Source organism: Equus asinus, chromosome 2, assembly GCF_041296235.1.
Source record: "Equus asinus isolate D_3611 breed Donkey chromosome 2, EquAss-T2T_v2, whole genome shotgun sequence".
NCBI lineage: Eukaryota > Metazoa > Chordata > Mammalia > Perissodactyla > Equidae > Equus > Equus asinus.
This window is the reverse complement of record NC_091791.1, coordinates 103,504,979-103,524,565: the sequence shown is the minus strand read 5'-3', so window position 1 is coordinate 103,524,565 and position 19,587 is coordinate 103,504,979.

Here is a 19,587-nt window from a genome sequence, read left to right as displayed (position 1 = left end):
CACATATGCGTGTGTGTGTGTGTGTGTTTTTGCATGTGCATGCATGTGTGTGTATACCAGAGGACCAGTGGAGTGGCCATTCTCCCTGAACAGTTTAGGAAATTTTCTGTACTTTTAATAGCACTACTGACATCACCGTTGCTGAGCAATGTTGAAAGATGCTAAAGGAAGCAGTGGAAAGCCAGATTGCATGAAATATGTAAAGAAGGTTGTCATAGGCAGGAGCCTGTTCAATGCTCCCACTCACCCAACAACCAGTGGTTCTGGCCCTCCCTGCATGCCCTGACCTCTCCCAGCAGAGAGCCCCCTACTGGCTCCCCAATCCTGATGCTGGAACATGGCTTCCTTCTGCACCCCTCACACTGCCTAAGTGGAATCTTGTTCCTCTCCCTCATTCTGTTGACCAGAGTGCCATTGTGTGCTCTCCAGTCCGTGGCCCATAGCGGGGGCACTTGTTAGGTTCTGAGCACCGCACTGTAAACTGGACATCAGTAAACACAGAGACTCGATGTGTGTTATTTCCTTTCATTCTTACACCAACGCTTTGATGTAGGTCTTGTTACGTTCGCTTTATAAGCTCAGAAACTAAGGTTCAGAAAGGTCAAACAATTTTCTCAAAACTACACAGCCATGTGGAGACTGGAGCTGGGATCTAACTTACGTGACTCCTCAAACTTGTTCTTTCTAGTGTCCTAGAGAACCAATAGTCTAGCAGAAAGGATGCCATGGCACAAACGTTGTAATTAAAGTCAGCATGAGAGCTATTTCATAGAGGAGGTAGATAAATGCTAGAAGAGTTCAGAAGAAAAAAGGGAAACCTTATATAGCTGGAAGCATTTGAACTTGATCATAATTCCATATGACTAAGAGAAGAAAATATGTTTTTCCTCCAAATCTGAGGTCTTAGGTAAAATTAGGGAAGAAAAAAAAGACATCGAGTCAGAATATGCTGGGTCAAAATTTGGAAGATGAATGACAATCTTTACTTAACTGAAGAAAAGAAGTTGACTTTGGGCTACGTAAACGATAGGCCAAGTACAGATCTGTGCAGGCCACAACTCTGGAGGGACCCAGATGTTACTGTCTTAAGTGGCGACCTCAGGGGCCTGTCCACCATGGGCTCCAGAAAATGTTTAAGACAGATACATCATTACTTCCACCGGGTTCTTTCTCTTGGCTCCCACAATGCCCTGGTTTCTGCTGCATTTGCTGATGGTGGAGCCAGTTGAGGTGCCAGGGCTAGGTTCCCGGGAGCCCCTCTCTGCCCAGTCAGATCCTGTGAGGGAAGAATTGTTATTCTGCACTACTCCTCAGACAGGTCTTGAGAATCAGGGAACAAAAAGTCAACAGCGCCGACAGGTGTTGACAATTTGTCTGTGGCCAGCAGTTCTCAACCTCCACACCTGCTAACTGAGGGCTCCAGGAGCCACTTCTCTGGTCTAAAGGAGAGCTGATGAGACATTTCTCACTGAAGCATCAAGATGAGCAGTGAGGCCCGTGTGTGTCCACAGGGCCAGCCCAGATGTGGTACATAGAAGAGCTTAGGAAGGGCCTGTGGAATGAAGGCAAGAATGAAGATGTGAACACAAGCTGAATGCCTCCATCATTAATTGCTGAGCTCACGGAGGCTCAGACTTCAAGCATTTCATTTTCAAAACAGGATTCTGTGCTTGGACCTTCAAGCTGGAGCTAGGGGGGATTAAAGACCCTTCAGGTCAGCCTCAGAGTCTGATTTAACTGGTCTGGGAAGGACCCTGGCAATGGCGTTTTTAAAATTCTCCCCTGGTGGTTCTGAAATGCGGATCACTTGGATGTAATCCAGTCTGAGTTCTCTCAATTTGCAGATAAGGAAACTGAGGCCCAGAGAAAGGCTACGGCTAGGAAGCCATGAGCCATGGAACGAAATACGGCAAAGCTGCTCGGCTACCCCGGGTGCTTCCTTCCTTTTGTGTTCCTTGCTCCTCCTTCCTCCATGTGTGTGGGGAGAGAGATGAGACACACATGGTCCTGTGGTCAGGACCAAACACCTGCCCCCGACGGATTCCTTCCTTCCCTGGACTCTCGGTGACCCTGCAGCTCCCTCCTGCCCATTTTCTCTTTCCCAAGTGACTTGGGTTACATTTTTGTCTTAACTGATACAATGTCCCTTCTGGAATGTCATGTCTGTTTCTCCTGTTCTTTCTCCTGGAAGCAAGTGGAAAAGATTTATGGCTCCTTGTAAAACTCCAGCCTTGTTTAGAAATTGCTTGTGATTGATTAAGTAATAAAAATGCTTTTAAGACAGGGAGGTAAATCTCTCTGCTAATTGCTCTGTGCTTTACATTAGAACCTTGTTACACTGCCTGATGTTCTCCAGGGCTGGACAACTTTGTAATTTCCGTCGCCCTGAAAAGTCACATTGGAATCATTGTCTGCAGCTTTCTTCCAGGACTGAGACTGTTAAAAGACACAGACAGATAATTAACGGGCCAATAAACACAATCAGCAAAGCGTTTAAAACAAGAGAGCAAGTCCCTTCTTCCCTCCGAGTGTGAGTTCCGGCATTCATCTGGGTGTGCGGATGGGAGCCAAGCCTCTCTAGAAGGGTGGTCCAGATGGGAGATAGAAACAGTTTCTCAGCCTCCACCCACCCCTCCCCTCTTTCTAGCACAATATTCTTGGTACCCTAAAAGATGGATAGATTAGGAGTCAGACTCACTGGCCTGGAGCCAGAAGGGGATGGAACCAGTTAGGGGACTTATTTCTGGACAACGGGATAGGGCGCAGGGAGTGCCTAGTGTTTGGGCACTGAGCTTGGATTAGGTGTTTGATCTCTGAGCTCTGAAGGAATACACTGGTACAGCCATTGCCAAATTCATTCTCAGCCTCCATCAACAGAGTCATCGTACCTTTACACAGCCCTCTGCAGTTTTCAAAACTTTTCAAACCCACAAATAAGTGGGCTTGAGATACTTAAACAGCTCTCCTTGCCCCTATTCAACAGCTGTCTCTGCCCCTTGCAGACCCGGCAGTTCTTGATCAGTCTAGGAGGCCAGGGAAATGCTCCACAGCCCCTGAGGGAAGGTGTGGTATGATAAGAAAAATATTTGGTCTTTGTCCCCAGTTCTTGGCACTGAGCTCCTAAAATCCTTGGAATTTCTTGAGTGATAAAGGTAATAGGAATGCTTTTTCTTCTAAGGAAGTGGCAGGCTCCCAGAAAGTTTCAGAATGGGAGCTGGTAGTCAGAAATACCGAGCCTTGGTTAGAAGCTTGGAACTTTCAGCCCCGTCTTCTGGAAGGGGCTGGAGATTGAACTAATCACCAATGGCCAATAATTTAATCAAGCGTGCCTACATAATGACACTTCCAGAAAAACTCCTAAATGATGAGTTTGGAGAGCTTCTGAGTTGGAGGAACATCCATGTCCTGGGAGGGTAGCACACCCTAACCGCAGGAAGATGGAAGGTCCTGTGCTGGGGACCCTTCCAGACCTCACCCTATGTACCCCTTCATCTGGCTGCTCATTTGTATCCTTTACATAAACAGGTAATAGTAAATAAACTGTTTTCCAGAGTTTTATGAACCATTCTAGCACGTTACCAATCCTGAAAAGGGGGGAAGTGGGAACCCTCCAACTTTGTAGCCAAGTCAGAAAGAAGCATAGGTAACATAGGGACCTGATACTTGCAACTGACATCCGAAGCAAGAGCAGTTTTGTGGCACTGAGTCCTTAAACCTGTGGGGTCTATGCTAACTGCAGGTAGTTAGTGTTAGAATTGAGTTGAATTGTAGGACATCCAATTAGTGTCTGGAGAGCTGGAGAATTGGTTGATGTGAGAAAAAACTCCATACATCTGGTGTCAGAAGTGTGAGTAAAAATAGCTCAGAAGGGTTTCCGAGTGTTGGGGAAGAACAATCCAAGGGACACGGCCCAGGAGACCCTTCTTGTCTCACCCAGAGCAAAAGTCTGCTGACTATTCTCGCCAATGACCTTTTGTAGTGGCTGGGTTTGGGAGGTGTATTTGCCTTGGGGGAGATCCGATTATCCAGCACATTTGACCTGGCATAAATGTTAGTGATGGAAAAGGCAACCAGAGGAGGAATCTGTAATTGGTCCACAAAAGAACTTGGGATCCCCGTGTGCTCTAAAACTGCTTGGAAAATTATGTGTGGTTATGAGCATTTTTCTGGAGAGGGTCCACTTCCTTCAGCAAAGTTTTAAGTGATTCATAATCTAAGGATGTTTTTTAAAAAAACCCACTTAAGTTGCATTAAAACTATTAGAAAGGTGGCAGGAGAATTAATTCTGACTCAGAGGGTCAGGGTGGGCTTCACCGAGGAGATGACATTTGGACTTAGCCTTGAAGGGAGAATGAGTTCTCCAGGAAGTGAAGGAGGGGGTTGCAGCAGAGGGGTCCCGTGTGCACACATTGAGTTCTGGGAAAGCATGACTTACCTGTGGACCAGAAAGAAAGGAGGCCAGAGCAGAGGACACTGAGGAACAAGCACCTGGAAATGTAGGGTGAGGCCCCATCACTGGGAGATGTCCTTGGATGCAGACTGAGGAGTTTGCACTTCGACTTTAGTCAAGTCCCTGACAATGACTGTCTCTTACATCAGGGTTTTGTTTGGAACAAGGTCATGACTGTTCAGAGTGGGGAAGTGGGGCATCAGCTGAGTCCAGTTGTCTGGGGGGCAAAGCAGCTTGGTGGACAGTGAAATCCAGAGGACTGAGTGTGATAGGGAGGAGACCCCCACCTCAAATATATGGCTTGCCTAGCTATTCTCAAACTTTTAGGACTTCCCTCGGACTCTCTGTCACTCTGAGTCCACAGCTTTTCTGGATCAGCTTTCATGGAAGGTCGTTCTACTCTAACAAGTTACCATAGAATGATTTGTTTCCCAGGGAAGGGTTTCAGGTTTTGACGGTGGCCAACTGGGAACTTTTAACTTGTCTTAAGGGCAGCATGTAAGGAAAATGACAGAGAGAGAGCACGGGTATGAATATCCCTGACTTACCATGGTTCGAGTTAACGATTTTTTGACTTTATGATGGTGTGAAAACGATACGCATTCAGGAGAAACCATACTTCAGATTTTGAATGTTGATCTTTTTCTGAGCGATCTGCAGTCCGATACTCTCTTGTGATGCCGGGCAGTGGCAGCGAGCTGCATCTCCCAGTGAGCCCCGTGATCATGTGGGTGAACAACTGGTGCACTTACAGCCATTCTGCGCCCAGATGGCCATTCTGTTTTCCACTGTCAGTACAGTATTCATTAAGTTACATGAGATATTCAACACTTTATTATAAAATAGGCTTTGTGTTAGACGATTTTGCCCAGCTGTAGGCTATGTAAGCGTTCTGAGCACTCTCAGTAGGGTAGGCTAAGCTACAACGTTCAGTAGGTTAGGTGCATCAAACGCGTATTCAACTTAGGACATTTTCACCTTACCATGGGCTGATCGGGGTGTAACTCCACGGTAAGTTGAGGAAGGTCTGTACACTTTTGTCACAGCATTATCTAGCTTCTCCATTTTGTAATGCCTAAGAGATAACCAAACTTTAAATTACAGAGGAGAGTCGTTAGCTTCAGAGACGTGGCTTCACCCAACCCCAGGCTTTCTCAGCATCCCTGAGAAGCGGAGATCGAAAATCCATAGCTCCTGGACCCCTCAATGTGATAACAGGATAATGATGAGCATTCTCATTCAAGGAAAGGTCCCGGTTTTAGGACAGCTGCCCTTGGGTTATGCCTCAGGCCTTGCCATGAAGAAACTGCTCAGATTCAGGTCTTAGGATGAGAGTGAAAGCCTGTGAGTTTATGTGATAATTGCAAACGGTTGGAGAGCTCCCTGCCATCTCTGTCTACTCCTTCTGACCCATTGTGCTGGTCCAGCTCTCTGTGGTCTTAGGCGGGGCTTTTAGTTCTGTCCTGGCAGAGGGCCAAGTTGTCTCCACTATGTCCTCCTGTGGAAGGCAGAAATTGGGAGGACTTAAAGAGACAGAAGGTCCCTGCCCTCCAGGGTCTAGCTGTCTATATTACCAAGCCCAACAGAGTGAGGAATTCTAGTCTAATAAAAGAAGTGGTTAACAATTCCTGAGTACCTGCCAGGAGCCAGACACTGTGCTGAGCGTCTGGATTGTTCGTTAGCTGGATTGTCTCTTTGACTTCTGGACCACCTTATAGACAAGGCGCTATAAGTGTCCCCACTTTACTGATGAGAAACTTGAAGATTGGAGAGCAGGGGGACTAACTTGCCCTTGGTTCCACAGCCAGTAAACAGTGAATTCATGACCCAAACCCACACCACCTGGCTTCAGAGGACACACTCTTAGCCACTGTGCAGTATTGCTGCTATGGTTCATTGCTGGCTGGCTCCAGTTATCCTGTACATGGGACAGCGTGGAGGAAAAAGGCTTCCAGGTGGCCGTAATTCTAGATGTAAAGTGGAATTAAGAATAGGTATAGCTGAGAGGTTCGAGTTAATGCAAGCGATACTGGAAGCATAACACAACTCATGGAAGGATGGTTTGGACAGCAACCAGGTGAAGTGCCAGGCCCCTGCCCAGCTGGCTTGCGGTGTAGGGGTTGCCCAGCAGGTTATTTCTAGATCTTGCTCCCTGGTGGAGAGGAAGCATTCAACTGGAGATCTAGATCCTATGGACTGGGAAGAGAGACGAAGTGGTTGACCCTCCTGGGATGGACAATACTATAGGCTGCCGAATGAGACTGGAGCCAAGACAGCCTGGCTTTGTTAAGGCTGTCTTCATCTGGAGGGCAGGTACTTTATCTCTTTGTCCATCTTTCTAGAATGCCAAGTGGAGGCAAGTACCCACATAGACACACAACAGTGATAACAATCATCACCGTATGAAGGTACTTCCAGAAATTTCCTTTATTGACCTGCGTGGACTTGGTGAATTCCTCCTTCCTCTCTGCCCAGATGTGGTCTAGCAGCAGAGTCGTGGCACTGAGTGAAGGCAGTCCAATGGAGTGTAGACTAATAGCAGAGCCTTCACAGCCCAACACACCCTCTGGGGCTCAACTTACTCAAATCACGTTTGGGAGTGGCCCAAGCATTGGCCTTTCTTGAGGCCTCCCCAGGAAGAATCTCATGGATCTTCCATCCAAGTTCTGTCTTTTGGCATCCAGTTGTTTTTCAGGAGGCAGACACATTTCTCAAAAGTGTTGACATATAAATGTTTAAAAGAAATGATATCCTTCCTAATAGAGAGGGAAATAAGTCGGAGATATTTTTCTACTCCTCGTACATGAAGGATGCAAAAAATTAGTTCCCGAAAGTGTGTACACAGACTGAATAATTTACTGCAAATATTTTTAACATTTCCTTGGGTAAATGGGGATCCGTTGAAGGTGTTTACACAGGGAAATGACATGGTTTGATTTGTGAATTCTTGTTCAACAACTGAGGGTTATAATTAGTGCTCTCTGCTTGATTGTGATGTCCTTGAGGATAAGGAATGTGGCCTTCTTTGCTTTTGCATCCCTAACACTTAGCAAACAAGTCCCCCACACTTACTTGCTACTCAGTGGATCTTGAATGAATGAATGAATGTGAAGGAAAGTGTCTACAAGCAGAGGCGGGGATGGAGTGGAGTCGGAGGTTGTAAATTGGAAGCTGGAAGGGGCTAGAGTCAGGGGAAGAGGCCGGATGAACTCAAACACAAGGCCAGGGAAGTGTGAGATATAGAAATGGGCCGAGAGAAGGGAGAAAAACGGGTGGGCGCAGGACATGTCATGCAAGCAAGATCGGCACTGATTTCTGTGATCTTAAAGGAGCCTGTGATCAAAGGCAGCACTGTCCAATAGAACTTTCTATAATGGTGGAAATGTTCTATATTTGCGCAGTCTAATAGGTTAGCCATTAGCCGTGTGTGGCTATTCAGCACTTGAAATGTGGCTAATGTGACTCAGGAACTGAATTTTTAATTAAAAAAGTTTGTAATAAAGTTTAAATAGCCACATGTGGCCAGTAGCAACCATGTTGGACAGGACACTCTATTATCTCCGAAACACAAGGAACGGTTTTGTGGGTCCAGGATAAAGATGGGAGAGAAAATTGAGGGAAGAATGTCTGCTATGCCAAGTCGTAGTGTTGCTATGCCAAGACAACTGGACTAGCAGGAAATTCTACAGTGAAACCTCAGGTTTGGGCTGTTCATTGTAAGTGCAAGCTTGGTGAAAAAATAAAATTACGGTATCTTAAAGATTCTCTCTCATATCCTTGACTTATTAGCTGCCTTGCAGCTGGAGTCACTTATTCATTAGTTTTATGGTAAAAAATGAAACAAAGTATCCGAGATGCTCTGGGTCTCTTTGGCATCCGTTCTGGTCCAGGTGAGGATGCTCTCTGTTTCCCCTTCCAATCCTTCACGCAGAGGCGTACGGACGAGGTATCGCTGGGGAGGGATAACCCAAGCCAGCCAAATCTAGCTGGGCTTTTCACCAGCACCTCCAGCAAATTAACCCGAATTTGCTTTGGCAGGGGGAGGGTTTTATTTTGCTGGCATCATGTACTTGTAATAAAAGTGCCCTTTTTAATAAAAATCAATGACAACTCTAAATACACAGTAAATGCTGCAACATTAATAAAGCATACTATGTGTTAAATCCAACTTTACTGTGCGACGTGCACTATTTACAGCTCGCGTTTCAGGCCTGATCGTGCTTCCAATGGCGAATGAAATGGCCTCAAACAGCTGTCAGATGGTGTGAAATGAACATAGACCCAGGGTAAATACAACTCAAATGAACCCTGAATGTTCTCTCTCAGCAGTGACACCAGCCCTGGGTAACTGAGGGTGGGTGTGTGGTCTGCACTACGCCACTCACCCTTCCTCCCTCCATCTCTCGCTTCCTCTTTTCCTCCCTGACTCTCTTCTTCCTTTTTGCCACATGCACAGAACTTGAGGAATACAGAAGAAATTAAAGACAGCTCTTGCTTTCTAGGAGCTTCATGTATGATTATGGAGATTAAACACTAACCATATTCATGATGCAGTTCTTCATTGGCTCCCTAATGTTTAAAGGATATAGATTTCTGATTCATCATATTTGGTATTTCCCACAACTGAATTGCCCCGCCTCCCTTTCTTCATCTAGAAAACTCCTACTCATCCATCAAAACCCAAACCAAATATCACCTCCTCTTTGAAGACTTTCTTGAGCCCGCAGGCAGTGTCCACAACTATACCTTTTGCGCTTCTATACTATTTTTGCACTTCCCAATTACAGTGGTTATCATTTACACTCTGTAGTGAAATTCTTGTCTTCATTTCTGTGACTCCTACCGTGAGAACTTCAAAGGCAGGAAGTTTGATGTGCAGATTTTTGCATCTTCAGTGTCTCACTTTGCCTAGCACATGAAAAGTGTACACTAGTTTTTTTCCAAATGAATTTGGTTACAAATGTAAGGCAATATCAGTGTGACTGCATTAGGCGCCACAGAATTTAGAGGAAACATGTGGGTCATTCTGTCTGAAGTGCCATTCAGCTAACTGAGGACCTTTAAATGTATTCGTTACTCAAAGTGGTAGGACTCTGTCAGCTTAGCTCCTTCCGTCTTGTGGCTCCATCATCTTTAACATCTGGCCTCCAAGGTCACTGGGCTTGACTTCATCTGGCTGGCAGATAGCAAAGAACCTGGAGGGCTGCAGGGTGGTGGTGGTGGTGGGGAGGGTCGGCTGGGGTGGGGTGGGAAGTGCACACCACTTTGGCTCACACGCCTTTGTCTACCACTCCGTCACGTGGCTATACCTGATTGCAGAGAGGCTGGGAAACATAGATTAGCTGTGTGCCCAGAGGAAGTGAGGTTGGTGCTCACTGAGCCAGTGTGGAGAGATGGGCCTCAGATTCATGTTCAAACACCATCCCCCTCATTTCTGAAGCCCAGACACACCAGCTTTCTTGATTTTCTTTGTATCAAGAAAATTCCCTCTTTACACTTGCTGTTTTCTCTGCCCAGAATCTTTTTTTCCCAGGTATCCTTGATCCTTGTTTACACTACTCTCCTGCCAGTTACTCCCTAGTCTGTTACCCTCTTTGTGTTCTTTGCAGCACACAGCACTCACTGTAGTTACATTGTCACTTACCTCCCCTAGGTTGGTAATTTCGTGAGGGCACTGCCTCTTCTTGCAGTGGACCAATGGCTGCATCCTGAGGTTCCACCTCTGGGTCCAGAAGCTTAGGTTCCTCTGGAACCTAACAATCTCATTCTTCTTCACACTGATGAGTCCCAAAGAAGATTCTTCCATCTCGTAGTGGTTTTAAAGAATAGTTGGCACGGGGTGTGGATAAGGCAATTGAGATGTCTAAGAATCAGCCCCATCCTATATGCAAACTAAAGACACTACACATTGTATCAAAACGACCTTCAATGACCTTTGTCCCTGAACAGTCAAATTGAAAACTGAGGAGACCGCTTGAGAGCCCACTTACTTTCTAGATTATGTGACCTTGGGAAATCACTTAACTTCTGTGGATCCAGTTTTCTGTAAAATGGGCCCAATGATACAGACGAGATCACATATATAAAGCAGTGGGACAATGTCTAACGTAGAGTAGGGCTCAGTATATATCCTTCTTCCACTGCCCCTTCTCCCTTCTCCTTTTTCCTTCCACTTTCTCCTTCTTTTCTGTTTCGTCTCTTTTTTCTCCCTCTTCCATGTGTTTTATAGCGAGAGTCTTGCATGAATATCTCACAAGTGGCTTTCATTTGCCTCTCTCTCCCCGTGTATCAGAACTCACAGACCCCTCTCCACCTGCAGGACTCTTACTATGGCCTGTGGAGCTCCCTTGTCCACTAACCTCCCAGGACAGATGAACTTTCCTGAGAGACCACGTGACAGCGAATTTCTAGTTCATGGAGTTAATAGGTTAATAGCTTTCAAGGGAGCCAACGTGGCCCATATTTAGAATGTAATAATGACTTGTGTTTTAATTGCTTTCCCCCCTTTGGGGGCCGTGGGAACATAATTTCCTCAGATCCTCAGTGCGATCTATGGTTAGAGTAACCGTTGAATTCTGCTTCAGCCAGACTGAACGTGAAAGGTCCTTCTAGAACAAAACACAGATCTGTCTGCTCTTTCCCACAAACGAGGGCGCCAGTGAAGCTCCCCACCTGCCTGAAAGGACCGAATCCAGTCCCGAGAGAGACTCGCTGGACTGAGTCATTTACAGCTGCGTTTGCTGCCTTAGTTCAGTATCCAGGACGAGGCAGCCCTTTTGGAAATACAAATGCTATCTGGACAGGAGGACCCCAATTTTTTAATCTAATTCACTTGGTTTCAATGAATAGTAGAAAGATAATCGTATCCAGCGCTCTGGGGAAGGACGTGAAGGCTTTGACACTTTCCGAGTTGCATCAGATGACTGAAGGGACGCGGCGTAAGGACTGGTCCTTCTGTGAGCACCTCGAGGGGACGTCTCTGCCTCTGCATCACCGGGCCTGCCACAAAATAGACGCCTAATAGAGAGCTGCTGAACTAAAGTGAAAAATTCTCAGGGATTTAACTAAGACTGGAAAGGACTGCGTAATACAATTGAATAACATATTAAATATGTTACATTTTCTCCACTCTATGTCTTGCTTTGTGCTGAAATTTCCCCTCTCCTTTTCTGTGCCGGTTGTACCTAGATTTTATTATTTGAGTGAAATGGCGAGGGAGTGGGAGGAACGGAAAAGAGGACTCACGTTTTTGTTCTGTTTCTGAGTGCCTACTATAAGCCAGCACTGTTACAAACATGGCGCTCATTATTCTCATTTATAGATGTGAAAAACTAGGCCCAGAGAGGTTAAGAAACACGGCGAGTTCACACAGCTGAGCCAGCGTTGAAACCATGGTTACCTCCCTCGGAAAATTGACGCTTTCTTTTTCACAAATCCACAACAGGTGGAGGTGGGGACGGCAGGAAATGAGGGATAAATGGGGCGCCAATACTCAGATCTTGCCTGTCAGCTGGCAGGAGGAGTTTCGGAAACCCTTTCGGGGCTGCCCTAAACGAGTTGTTATCTCTCCACTCTCTGCCTTCTTCGGGCACAATTCAGGTTACGTGATGGAAGATACAGATGGAGTTTTGCTTTTTAAAGTCCCAGGGAGAGCTGCGATCACAGAGGTAATGAATGGACCCGCTGACTGTTTCCCTCACGCTTAGAGACCAGGTTTCAGGAGGTCAGAGCTTTTCTTAATCCAGGGGAGAATGTAATTCTACTGTGATGAAGGAGGTGAGAGGTTTAGAGCCCTCTACCCCGTGGGCAGTTGCTCAGAAGTGGTGACGGTGACGAAGGGAAGACAAATGCTAGCTCCCCAGGCAGCTTGAGAATGAGCGCCCCCTCCTGTTCTCTCAAGCTCCTTCAATCCTCTCGACCACAGGTTCTGCCAATCCTCGGCCACAGGAGCTCATGGAATCAGTGGTGATTTTTCTTGTGTTTCCCTCAACCCTCTCTAGCCCGTTAGGGTAACATGAGGCCGATGCCGTATGCAGCTTTCTAGATCTGAAATTTGCTCCTTTCAGAGCCATGAGCGTCTTTCAGAAGAGGCAGTGTGGCTCATGGGAAGCACGTGGACTCTGAGTCAGACAAAGGTGGCTTTAAATCCAGGCTAGATGGTGTTTTATAATGACCCAAGATTTCTGAGCGTGGGTTTCCTCATCTCGGAAACAGGGAGCATGAGTTCAACATGGCAGAGTAGCGACATCGAATAGCACATGTGTAAAACTTGTAGCAACATGGTAGGCCCTGGGTCAATGTGCTAATTCCTGAAAGGCTAAACACCCAGGCTCTGAGGTCTGACAAATCTGTTTCAAATTCTGAATCTCTTGTTGGTTAGCTGTGCAAGCTTGAGGAAGTGTCTTAACCTCTCTGACTCTCAAATTTCTTACCTGTAATTTAGTAATAACTAGTAATCTATCCAGTAATAACTACTTTCTAGGATCGATGTGAAGATTAAGTGAAATAATGTGTGAGAGGGGTTAGTATGTAGAAGGAAGAGAACTTGGTGCATAGAAGAAATTCAGTAAATGTTAACTCATTGCGTTATTAAGTATCGTTATTATCGTGCTTGCAATTACCACCATAGTGATGTTGTGCTGTGCTGCCTAGACTCCTCGTTGGGGAATGAGGATCTCGTTCCCAGCTCTCAGGGCTGTTGGCTGCTGACAGCTTGTAGCTGAGGCCTGCCGCCCTCCACCAAGCCCCCACCCCCTCCCAGATGCAGTTTGTAACCAGTGACGGGTCCATGTGGGGATGCAAAAGTCCAGCCCCCTTGTCTCAATTCAGACAACTCCGCAGGGCCCTTCCTGGGGCTGAGGCCTCTGTTGCAATTGCAGCATAACTCATCTCCGTGCTCTGCCCAGTCCCGCTTCCCTCACCCTCCGCAGCTACTGACAAAGTTCTCTCCTCCGTGAAAGTCTAATCAGGCCCTTCTGAATCCTCTTCCCAACCAGGCCTCGACTTTTGGGCTCCTGTGTTCTGCCTTGTCCAAGTTTGGCTAGAATCTTGCTAAGTCGGTTTCCTGACTTAGCCAGAATCCCCTACTCCTGATACCTGATCACTTTGATATCTGACCAGCTTCCTCACCCTCCACCATCCCCCAGGTGACATCTGATCGCCCTGGCCGGCCTTCAGCCAGAATCTTGTTAGGTCTTGTAGCCAGAATGCCCCCGTACCCCTGACGTTTCCTCTGGGTAATGTTTCATCTACTGACTCGCATCCTGCTCATTCACTGTGGATTCCCACTTTCCCTTGTTGCATTAGTTGCAGAGCCCAATACTCTCTTTCTTACTACAAAACCCTCTTTTAGCAGCCCCTACCTTATATAAAGCCTGTCTTAGCAGTCTTTAACAAATGCCATGAGTAATTTTGTCTTCTCTAGAGCACTCCCAATAAGCATCTTGCATGAAAATCTCAGAATCTCAGAGTCTTTCGTTTTTTCCAGAAACCCAACCTAATAGACTTATCCCGTTTAATACTTGAATCGTCTTTACGACAGAGTAAAACAACCTCCAAAACCCTCATGACATGGGGAGCTCTCTCTACCTCTTATAAGACCAAGCGTCTTTTCAGATAGTTCTAATAATTAGAAAGTTCTTAAAAATCGTAGCCAACATTTATGTAGCTCTTTATTTTGTTTTTATTTTTTTGTGAGGAGGATTGGCCCTGAGCTAACATCCGTTGCCAATCTTCCTCTATTTTACATGGGATGCCACCACAGCATGGCTTGATGAATGGTGCTGGGTCCATCCCCGGGATTCAAACCTATGAACCCTGGGCTGCTGAAGCAGAGCATGCAAACTTAACCACTGTACCCCCAGGTCGGCCCCTGTAGCTCTTTATTTTTTACAAAGCATTACTATATGTCTTATTTCACCTTGAGCCCCACAAAATCTTGCTAAGGCAAATCTTATAATGTCTTCATTTTACAGAAGAACAACTCCAAGAAAATCAAAGAAATAAGCAACTTGCCCAAGATTATTTAGGGGATTGCAATTAGAGACGTATGTAACCAAATTGGCCTACTGATAATTTTTCTTGGGCTAATGCGTGTTTTAAAAACCTGAGTTTGGGTGACTGTAGTCTTCATCATGCTGCTGCTGCCACCACTCCTTATCCTTTTAATGGGTCATTTCACACATTTCAGTCACCTCTGGCACAGGAGACAATGTGGATCAGGACATCAAACTTACAAATGGTAGAAACAGGATTTAACCTCTGGCATCCTAACTTTGGAGCCCATAGATGTTTTAGTACACAATGGCATCTGTTTCTTAGTTACTGCATTTGTCCTGTTTCTGGATCATACCACAAAAGTAGAAGATTGACCTTGCATGTGACAACCTTTTAGTTACTCCAAGACACCTACTGCGGTGCCTTCTTTTCCCCAGGGTAAGCTCCCACCTCCTCCATCGTTTCTCAGGGGCTATATGTGATATTGTGATTTACAATAAGAATATATATTTGGTCTTCATCCTTGTTTCCGGCACAGGGCTCCTAAAGCCCTTGGAATTTTCTAAGCCATAAGAGTCAGAAAGGTGACTTTTTTTATGTTAATGAGGTGACTTTTGGAAGGCCTCTAAGGTTGGAAACTGGTTGCCAGGAGAACCAACCATGTGATTAGAGGGTTGGAAGCTTCAGTCCCATCCTCTGATTTACAAGGAGGGGAGGCGGGACTGGAGGTTTAATCAATCGCCAGTGGCCAGGGATGTAATCAATCATGCCTATGTAAGGAAGCCTCCATTAAAACCCAAAAGGACAGTTTGGAGAGCGTTCGGGCTGGTGAATGCGTGGAGGTGCTGGGAGAGTGGCCTGTTCAGGGAGAGCATGGAAGCCCCACGCCCCTTCCATCCCTTGTCTTGTGCATCTCTATCATTCGGTCTTTCCTGAGTTATATCCTCTTATAACAAACCAGTAATCTAGTAAGTAAAATGTTTCTCTGAGTTCTGTGAGCTGCTCCAGCAAATAAATACAACCAAAGATGGGGGTGTTTGGAACCTCTGATTTATAGCCAGTTGACTAGAGCGCAGGTAGCAATGTGGACATGCAATTGGCATGTAAAATGGGGCAGTCGTGTGGGAGTGAGCCCTAAACCTGTGGGATCTGATATCAGGTGGACAGTGTATGAATTAAGTTGAATTGTTGGACACCCAGCTGGCGTCAGAGAATTGCTTGGCGGTGTGGGAAAACCGCCACGTGCTGGAACTGGAGTAATAATCAAACTATAGTTGTGTGTTTGCATATTACATGGGGCCCACCTACCTGGATGGGTGCCAGTTTGGTAATAATGCTCTTAAAAATGGCCCTAGAGGGGCTGGCCCCGTGGCCAAGTGGTTAAGTTCGTGCGTTCCGCTGCAGGCGGCCCAGTGTTTCGTCGGTTCGAATCCTGGGCGCGGACATGGCACTGCTCATCAAACCATGCTGAGGCAGCATCCCACATGCCACAACTAGAAGGACCCACGACAAAGAATATACAGCTATGTACTGGGGGGCTTTGGGGAGAAAAAGGAAAAAAAAAATAAAATCTTTAAAAAAAAAAATGGCCCTAGAATTTAAGATAGTCTGGATGTGGTCTGACCAGTGCAGAGTAGTTTAACTGAAGCTCACTGACTTCCAAATTGCCACACTCCAGGTTTAACGTCTGGTCCCATAACTTCACAGATCTCTTAAGTGTTTAAGTATTCCACTCAACCGGGAGAAACGAGGCTCATTCGAGAGTGCATCTCTTCTTTATGATCTCTCTTAAAGTTTATGTGTTCAAATATGGTCTGGTTATGAGTTAACAGTACAAGAACGATCAATACGAGACTCTGAAAAGGAGAACTCACAACATGTCTATAAAAGTGAAATTAGCATCATAAAACAATTATGGATTCAAGTTTTATTTTTTTTTGCCTTGGCAAGGGGTGTGGTTATCTTTGTGCTCCTAAATTAAAATTTCGATGCTTTCGAAATCCAGGTTCCTTTTCAGAAGGGTGTGTGCAGAATTCTCCCACTGTTTGGGTCCAGCTGCACTGTGTTTTAGTTGGCTTCATTTGCAGGAAGATAATGACAAGACCCAACAAGTGTTCGGGACTGACTGTGTGCGGGCGATTGTACAAAGCATGACACAGATATTTTCTCGTTTTATCCTCACGACTCCCAGGAGGCAGGTACAGTTACTGAGTAACTTGCCCAAGGTCGCACAGCTCTTCAGAGGGACTGCCAGGATGTGAGCCCCGGTAGAGGCCATTCTCAATGACAAGGTGGCTGTTTGCTCTTCTTCTGCCTATCGGCTGAGCCCATCAATCACCCAGTTGGTTCTGAACTTGAGCAGAGAAGAAGGATGTCCTTTTTAGTTCCCTGCAGACCCTTACTCTCAGCAGGAGAGCCTGGAGGGGGCTCTGGCTCAGGGATTCATTCTGCCCCTCTGCCCCCTACCTTTCTGCTTCCCGTCTCAGACACATTCTAAATTCCGAACAGTTATGAAACCCCCCTCCACTAAAGTCCCAGAATAAACACTATTAGATCTTTAAAAATTATGGGAAAAGAAGAGGAAGGGGGAGCAAATTGAGGAAAATATTTGTAATCTAACTTTACAAGAATTATTTTGTCACTTCATTAAAAAATTTCCTTTCAAGGCACAAATGCAAGAAACCCAGGCGGAGGTTCAATCTTTTATAAAGCAGAATGGCAGGGCCATTGATTGTTAATATCCTATATATTACCTAAATAAGGTAATGACTGATTTTGTAAGCTGCCTTAGAGGATGCAGCTGGCAGACTGTTAGTGAAACATCAAGAGATTCTTTGCGAAGCACATTTCCAAACACCATCTATGAATACCTGTCATGGCTTCAGTGGGCTTGTCAACTGTAAATGCTTCCAATGCCATCCCTGTGGGAGACGCCTTTTTACTACCTTGAGCCCTAATGGAGAACCATTTTGAGGGTGTCTTTCCCACACACTGACATCTTTGCTTAAGGAGGAAAGCCCAGAAGCCATTGAGAGTTGTTGATGTAGTTCTTTTTACGGAAGCAATAACACTTGCTCTTGAAAACAGTTCGCACCTGTATGGTTGCTCTGGTCTCCACAGCGCCTCCTTCTGGCTGTGGCATACTTCTTTTGGCCCCCACTATGTTTTCAGAATGTTGGAATAACTGTCTTCCTGTGAAGTGTGAGTAGGTGGGTGAGAGGTTGCTTTTGTAGAGCAGAAAAGCATGGTCTACCTTTGGGTTATTAATGTCCTTGTTCCCTGTGATAATGGGTGACTCCTTATAAGAAAGCAGAAGATGTCCTTGTTTCCCAAGGAGATTTGGGATGAGAGGTGAAGGCAGAGGGCCCAGAATAAAGTTCAACTGATGGAGAGAAATGGAAACTTGTTCTTAAAATACTGATTGGGTCTCATTATGACTCTGCAGGAAAAACATGACACTCTATTTCTCTACCAAGAACCTGATTTATTCCTCACCATCCGTTGCTTATTTCTATGGTGAAAATGACAGGGTACATGTGGCCTTCAGGTCTTCTCTCCACCCGTGTGGATGGGATGTCAGTCCTTGAATTGCTGCCCTCAATTTAGTGCAGTGGGTATATGCATGCGCTGACGGTTTGCGTTCAAATTCCATCTTCTACTACCTTGCAGTGGCACTTTGGGCAAGTTAACCTGTCTGTGCTTTAATTTCCTTGTTTGCAAAATAATAATAATAATAAGTTTAGGGTTAGAAAGTCCTAAGTAAGCAGTGTGGTGAAATCAAACAGATCGGAATTTGCATTTTTATCATTGCCGGTTACTAATTTTCTGAACTTGAACATATTATTTGATCTGTAAAATGGGTGTATTCATAATAAGAATAATATCATCTATTCCATAGGACTTGGAGTGGGAATTGATAAAGATAATATGTGCTCTGTACTTAGGAGAGGTGGTGGTTTAGCGGTTAAGTGCCATAGCCCGGGTTCGTTTCCCAGCCAGGGGAGCACACCATGTGTCTGTCGGTTGTCACACTGTGGTGGCGACATGTTGCTGTGATGCTGAAAGCTATGCCACTGATATTTAAAATACCAGCAGGGTCACCCATGGTGGGCAGGTTTCAGTGGAGCTTCCAGACTAGACAGACTAGGAAAGAAAGAACCTGGCGACTCCTGAAAAAATTGACCATGAAAACTCTATGAATAGCAGCAGAACGTTGTCTGATACAGCACCGGAAGGAGAGAGGATGGCGCAAAAAAAAAAAAAAAAAAAAGACCAAGGTTCTGCTCTGCTGGACACCGGGGTGCTAGGAGTCAGAATCGACTGGAAGGCACTAACAACTTAGGATAGTGCCTGGCATATAAGTATTCAACAAATGGTTGTTTTATTATGATTAACATGATTGTTGTTTTAGCTTAATTTTTTTTAAATCTAAGATCATGTTGGTGGCATCCAATGTTGATACTAGGAGGTCATTACCAGACCCTGGCAGCCCAGTGGAGGAGGCACCACTAACCTGAGTCAAACATGGAGCTGCTGCAGGCCACTGGGGAAAACGGACCTGGCAGGGAGCAGGGCGGGGAGGGGCAGTTGCTATGGAGATGAGCAATTTCTGCAGGATGGTGCCCCCAACTGTCTGCATGGGCCACCGCTTGCCCAGTGACTTGGTAAAACTGTAGCAGATCATTGACCTCCACCACATGGTTCCATGTTGACAAGTATGCAGGCTGTAAGGAAAGGCAGCTTTAGCTTCCATCCCAGGGCTGCAGCTGGCGCTAAAGAGCCTTACTGGGGTCTGGGGAAAGCGAGTAGGGGGGGTGTATGTGTGTGCGTGCATGTGTGTGTGTGCTTGAGCGTGTGCACTCAGATATACCCTGGCTGTCTCGTGTTTATAATATGCCGCTGTCTATCTTTCCAGGAGGAATGGATTAATAATTTATATAAGGCATTTAATTAAAAATGTGTCATCACCTCATTAATGTCTTCTCCGAGGAGGCATCATTATTCTCTTTCGTTAATAGAAGTGATGTGCCTGCGTGCCCGTGTGGCCGGCATGCCTGCCTGTGGTGGCAGGTGTGGAAAGAGGGGCTGCAGGGGAGGTGGCCTGCCTTTGTGTGTCCTCACGGGTCCTGCTTCAACGTGCC